Source organism: Mauremys reevesii, linkage group 11, assembly GCF_016161935.1.
Source record: "Mauremys reevesii isolate NIE-2019 linkage group 11, ASM1616193v1, whole genome shotgun sequence".
Classification (NCBI taxonomy): Eukaryota; Metazoa; Chordata; order Testudines; family Geoemydidae; genus Mauremys; species Mauremys reevesii.
This window is the reverse complement of record NC_052633.1, coordinates 28,910,721-28,918,116: the sequence shown is the minus strand read 5'-3', so window position 1 is coordinate 28,918,116 and position 7,396 is coordinate 28,910,721.

Sequence of the window (7,396 nt, the reverse complement as noted above, 5' to 3'; positions counted from 1 at the left end):
GGCATGATTTATATGTCTCTAGGTTTACCGCATATAATGTGAAAAATTAAAACATTCTAAAATGCAGATAAATGTGCATTTAATCCAGTGCATCTTGCATAAAATATTACAAAGTATTCCATAAGGAGGGGAAGCAATGGAAAATAAATGACTGGGTCTCAAAATATGCATTTAAAATATTCATTTGGCCTTGAGTAAAGATCTCTAAGAGATTTTTTGGCTTTTGCTGGGCCTTCCCTGAATTATTTTATTAAACACCTTTTGAAGATATTAGTTACTGATTTAACTGTTAATGAACATGGTATTGTTTATGGCAGGGGACTAGTTTTCTCAAAACTCATAAACCCTTTTCTTTCTAACACATTATTTCAGAAGCCCATCAAAAACTTAGGCTACAACGATGCTTTTATATCTAAGTATCTGATTTCTGTATATGTACAAAGAATTTGTAAATAATGGGCCCTCATCTATCACCCTTTGAATTCCATGGGAGCTGAATTGGAACTGCAAAGTTTTCAGGGTTTTGTTGAATATAGGTTGTGTATTGAGGGAGTATTTAAAAATACAATTTCGTATACATTTTCAGTTTATGCTAAGAATAACTGTTTTTTGGCTTAGACATTTTGAATAAATATTTGTGAGTGTATCACTAGCAAAGACTTGGCTTTGAAAACCGATGGTGTCCATATGTACAGTAGGTATGGTCAGGCCAGCACAATTATTTCTAATGTTTCTCTGCCAATGTCTGTGTCGTAAAGGAATTAACTCCAGGGTTAGTGTCTGGGTCTTTCCACTAAGCATTGCTCTGAAATGTGTGGAAAGCAAATTGTGGAGTACAGAGAGACAAATTTTCAAAAGTGGATGCCTGACTTGAGACATCCGAGGCCTCATTTTAAGAGGTCCTAAGGACCCACAGCTCCAACTAACATTAATGGGAACTGTGGATCCTCTGCACCTCTCATAATCAGGCCAGAGGTGTCTCAAATTAGGCACCTAAAACACTTAAATGGCCATTATTTGAAATTTTTTGACCTGAGTTGTTTAAGTGTTATGACCCAATTTCTTAGTCATAATATACAGCAGTCATTTTTAGCATTCAGGTGGGGGGAGGGGAGAGCCTTTCTGTACTGCATACTTTCACTCACCCCACTTGAAAGAAAACAATTAATATTACAAAAAAATGATATTTAATACCGTATGATTTTATTCTCTAAAAAAGTATCAATCTTTTTGTTTTCAATATAATTTTCACTTTCTTCTTACTTCTAGCAATAAATTAACCAGAGTAACAGCCAAAAGTCTGAGTCTTCTCTTACTGAAAGTCCATTGACTTTGATGGGAGCAGGATCAAGACAAGTTATTAGCAGTACAGACTGTGGGCAGCTGTTCATGTGCAACTGCATGTCTATTTTGAATAGATTTTGTAGTAACTTTGGATACCTTGCATACATACTACAAAACTCATCTAATTTTATATTTGCATATAACACATTAATGCATGCCTGATTAATGAAAATAAGGCCCTAACTATACATTTAAAAACAATGAGATATTTCTAATTGTCCAAGAAATGCATGTAAGAACATTCATCAAATTTTTGTACACATATACAGAAATCGTTTTTTGCTTTTTCCTTTAATTGAATATGATCTTATTCACTTTTCACTAGAGTTGGTTTGGGGGGTGGGGGGAAAGCTCTCCATGAAAAGCTGACAAAAACAAAAATGTGTTTTTCTGAAAATTTGCTTTGCCCACTGGCCATCTGTAATAAGCCATAAAATCTCTCCCAGTGTCTTATCATCCCCCAGTTAATCTAGCTAGACTGGACAGTGGAGAAAGGACCTTTGTTAGCAACTCTGATGTTACAGACTTTTGACATGAGATTACAACATGCTACTGTCAGCATGAATCATTTAACCAATGGAATACAAAAGAGGAGGCACAATGAGAGAAAATAATTTGTGACTTCTATGTCAATAACCCTTCACACTGCGAAGCATGACTACATTCCCCCCCGAATCAAGTTAGATCATACTCCTTTGCCCAGCTGTTTATTTTCCCCTCCAAGAAAGTTCTTCTTAAATGTGTCAGCTTCTGTAAATTGTCCTCAGTAAGCCTGACATAGAGGAGTTTTTGGAAATAATGGAAATTCAGATGTTATAACATGAAGTGATTATCCTTTGCTCAACACTTGCCCTGACAATTTGGTTAACAATCATCCAATATTCCACTCTTGAGGTTTTGGCAAAATAACTATTGTCTTGATGCCTCAGCTTTGCTTCACCTTTGTCAATCTGGGTACAGAACAAACTGCACTATGGCATTGATAAATAATCTAATTATTAATTTATAAGGCTTGATTCATACTAAATCAGCCTGGGGACCTGATTCTCCGTTACACTTAGGTCCCTTTACACCTCTGTGGCAGTGTAAGGGGCCTTAAAGCCCCTATTACACTGCCAGAGTACTGTAAAGGCGCCTCTGACATGTGAGCCTGGCTCCTTTAAAGAGTGAGTGGCTCAGCTCACCTATGACTAATAAGCCAGTGCCCATCAGGTGTAACGAGGGACAGCTAGCCCCTATAAAGATCAGTGGGGATGCCCAATAAAGACAAAATGAAGGAAAACTGCTAGAGGATGGAAAGGCTCTGGCAGGAGTCCAGAGTAGGCTGGGGAGAAGGAACTACAGGGGAAAGTGAAGGCTCCTGTAATGGTTCCCCAGAAGTAGGGTCAGAACAAGGAAGAAAGAGTGATTGAGAATCCTCTATATCCCTATAGCAAGCGCCTGGAAGGAGAAATACTTTGTTTATTGTGAGGACATAGTGTATGAAGCCGAAGGGGGTAAGAACATTCTGTATCTAATAACTCTGATGGAGAAAATTTCAAAAGGCAAAGTCAGAAGGAGGGGGGCCTGGATCATACCTTGATTGCGCAGTAGCCCCATGACATTGCCTAAGCGTAAATGAGAATCAGCCCCAGCATGTTTACACTGATATTCTTAGATCTATCACTTGCTTTTGTCACCACTGATCACAATGTGGTGTTGACTCATCTGCAGTCTGTGGCAGGAATGAAAGGGTTTCTCTTGGATTTCTGGTCCTTCCTTGTTGAGCATTTCAGAGAGTGATGTTGGGCAATTCTCCTTAGACACCTTCAGGGGGTAGGTACTACTCAACATAAGGGTGGCATCTCTTGGACCTCATCATTGGTACAAACCTTGTGTGCCTCCTTATTTTCATCCCTTGTATTAATGTGACTATGAATGCCATACCCTCTATCTCTATAGATTTCTCCCTGATTTCTTTTGTTTGGCTGATTCTTCATTCATCCTTCCTGCTACATTCAAGACCTAGAGCTCCAAGAAACCTAGTCCAGTTTTGTCCAGTGCAGGCTGGATTAATTTGTTTGTGCTCTGGCTCTGCTCCAGCTCCAGGCAAAAACCTGCAGCTCCGCTGCTCCGGAGCTGCTCCGCGCTCGAGCTCCGGGCTCCGCTCCAAAGCCTAGGATTAAGGCTTCAATGGACCTGTGAAACAGTTATTACCTTGACTCAGGATGTTCTTCCTTTTAAACATGTTCATGCTTTTGCTGAATCATATATGCAAACAATTATGAAGAAGAGGGACTACTTCTGGACTTCTTGTACCTCTACTCTACTTTCAATCTCTTAAACCTCATCCTATCCTACTGGTTGTCTTGGTGATGGGGGAAAAAACTCTCTCAAGGAAGAAATAAATGATAAGAAGCCATGTATTATGACACTTCTCTTATTCCCTCCAAGGAATTGCATAAGATGTAGTTGAAAATAGATTTATATTACATTCTTCTTAATTGTATACTAAAATAGAAATTCCCATAGGGAAAATATCCTAGAGACAAGAAAACCAAAGATTTCCATACACAGATTCCTCTCCCCTCCCCTCCCCTCACATTTTTATATAAAACATCTACATTTTAATGGGAAACACAGTTGTCTAAGGAATGAGCACTGAAAATGTTTGGACTTGTATCAATGTTTAGGAAACTATTTTATTGTACTCAAAATGGTATTGTGTTATTACTAACAATTTTAGGACAAATTATACCCTGACCCCATTCAATATCACTGAGTGAAGTTGGGACAAAATCTTGCCATTTTCATTAAATCTGTATTTCATTTTACTTGAAAACTTGTCTGATGCTGAATGGTATTTGCATATAATGGCACAGTAACAGTATTTTTGAGTATCAGAGGGGTAGCCGTGTTAGTCTGGATCTGTAAAAGCAGCAAAGAGTCTTGTGGCACCTTAAAGACTAACAGTCGTTTTGGAGCATGAGCTTTCGTGGGTGAATACCCACTTTGTCGGATGCATGTAGTGGAAATTTCCAGGGGCAGGTATATATAAGCAAGCAAGAAGCAGGCTAGAGATAACGAGATTAGTTCAATCAGGGAGGATGAGGCCCTCTTCTAGCAGCTGAGGTGTGAAAACCAAGAGAGGAGAAACTGATTTTGTAGTTGGCAAGCCATTCACAGTCTTTGTTTAATCTTGAGCTGATGGTGTCAAATTTACAGATGAACTGAAGCTCAGCAGTTTCTCTCTGAAGTCTGGTCCTGAAGTTTTTTTGCTGCAGGATGGCCTCCTTAAGATCTGCTATTGTGTGGCCAGGGAGGTTGAAGTGTTCTCCTACAGGTTTTTGTATATTGCCATTCCTAATATCTGATTTGTGTCCATTTATCCTTTTCCTTAGAGACTGTCCAGTTTGGCCGATGTACATAGCAGAGGGGCATTGCTGGCATACGATGGCGTATATTACATTGGTGGACGTGCAGGTGAAGGAACCGGTGATGGTGTGGCTGATCTGGTTAGGTCCTGTGATGGTGTCACTGGTGTAGATATGTGGGCAGAGTTGGCATCGAGGTTTGTTGCATGGATTGATTCCTGAGTTAGAGTTACTATGGTGCAGTGTGCAGTTACTGGTGAGAATATGCTTCAGGTTGGCAGGTTGTCTGTGGGCGAGGACTGGCCTGCCACCCAAGGTCTGTGAAAGTGTGGGATCATTGTCCAGGATGAGTTGTAGATCCCTGATGATGCATTGGAGGGGTTTTAGCTGGGGACTGTATGTGATGGCCAGTGGAGTCCTGTTGGTTTCTTTCTTGGGTTTGTCTTGCAGTAGGAGGCTTCTGGGTACACGTCTGGCTCTGTTGATCTGTTTCCTTATTTCCTCGTGTGGGTATTGTAGTTTTGAGAATGCTTGATGGAGATTTTGTAGGTGTTGGTCTCTGCCTGAGGGGTTAGAGCAGATACAGTTGTACCTCAGTGCTTGGCTGTAGACAATGGATCATGTGGTGTGCCCGGGATGGAAGCTGGAGGCATGAAGGTAGGCATAGCGGTCGGTAAGTTTTCGGTATAGTGTGGTGTTAATGTGACCATCACTTATTTGCACCGTGGTTTCTAGGAAGTGGACCTCCCGTGTAGATTGGTCCAGGCTGAGGTTGATGGTGGGGTGGAAGCTGTTGAAATCATGGTGGAATTTTTCCAGAGTCTCCTTCCCATGGGTCCAGATGATGAAGATGTCATCAATGTAGCGTAGGTAGAGAAGGGGCGTGAGTGGATGAGAGCTGAGGAAGCGTTGTTCCAGGTCAGCCATAAAAATGTTGGCATATTGTGGGGCCATGCGGGTGCCCATAGTGGTGCCACTGATCTGGAGATATATATTGTCATCAAATTTGAAATAGTATTTTCAAATACCCTTAACATTTTCACTTCTTTTGTAAATAACCTTGTAAAACCTATTTCCTTGCTAGAAATGTCTACCATTCATCCCACATGCACTTTTGCTTTGCTATTGAGATTGATGAGCTGCTGACCTTTATTTCTCTTAACTTAAAAGAAAACAAAACCCTACTGAAGTTTTATTTTATAAAACATAAACAGGTAAAAATGTACATGACTTTGCAAAATAAGAAATAAGGTAGATCAAAACTTTGAACTTACATTTCTTAACTTGAGAGTAGTTGAGAGCTAGTATTATCAAAATAATATATATGTATTATACTTATTGAACCAATTTAAGGTTGTTTGTCTTAGGCAGCACATGTCACAAGTCAGCTTGCACTGTTCATTTTGAAAAGCTAAATATAAGACCCTTTTGTTGAAACTGATGGTAGTTTTGCCTGAGTATGGAGTGCAGGAGTTGGCTTGTTACCTCAGGAAACAATCACACTATGAAAAAAAAGCAAAACAAACCCTAAATATGTAAAGCTATTAAAAACCCCCTTCAAAATATCATTATTAAAATAGTTCTGTGCCATTTATGAAGAAATTTTCTTTTTTCTGCAATCCTATATGGACTTCATAATTTCTCCCCGCCCCCATCTGGCCACAGTTGGACAGACAAACAGAATAGGAGATATATGAAATGGGCTGTCAACTTATACTGTTAACAAGATGTTGGTGCAGCCTGTGCCAGTAGTACTTCATGAACATGCAGGTGAGGGGCTGTCAGCAACAGCAACACAACTCCCAACACTATCTGTGTGATACAGCAGGAGCGCTAGAGCGTTTTTTGCCTCTCAAAAGAAGAATCAGCTGTGGATGAAATGAGAAATTTCAGTCATTCATTATGCATCCTTCCACCTTTCTATTATTGTAACAGGGCTGTTTTTCTTTCTAGACTTTTCATATAAATCCTTAAGGTGGGTGTAACTCCAGGATGCTAAAAAGTCATCATGCACAAAACCGCAGCAGTGAAAGTGATGCACATTGGGAATCCAGATAGGCATTCCATCCTCCCCCCATTTTCTTTCCCAATATTCATTTTCATGTTTCCCCTTTGGGCTGGGATTTAGGCAGACTGATTGTTACCATTGTTAGGGACTTTGTACAGAAAGATTCTGTGCAACAGCCTCATGATTTACTTGCAAATTGCCCACAGTCAAAATTTATACATTTTGAAAATTTAAAATTATGCTGATGCTTGTTTATTTTTCTTCTTTAGGAACATAATTCAACTTGAATTTTCAGGAACTTGATATTTGCATCCTGCAGTAGAGAACATTGTGAGAATTTGCTTCATTTCAGCATCCAAATTTTGGAAGCAATATTTTGTGGTTGCAAATCAATGGAAAAATTAATCACACTAATTAATCTGACTATCGTGTTCAGCCTCAGCCCTGTTTCCAGGTACTAGTGCAGATCAGTGATCATGTTTGTCTGAAGTTACTAAAGTGCCACCGGATTCCTTGTTGTTTTTGTGGATACAGACTAACACGGCTACCCCCTGATACTTGACACATTTGACTTGTATCCTTTGTTGTTGTTTTTTTTGTCATGATCTCTCCATCATGACACAACCTCCATCTTTCTGAATAATTATAGAATTGCGGGGCTGAAAGTGACCTTGAGAGAGGTCATCTAGGC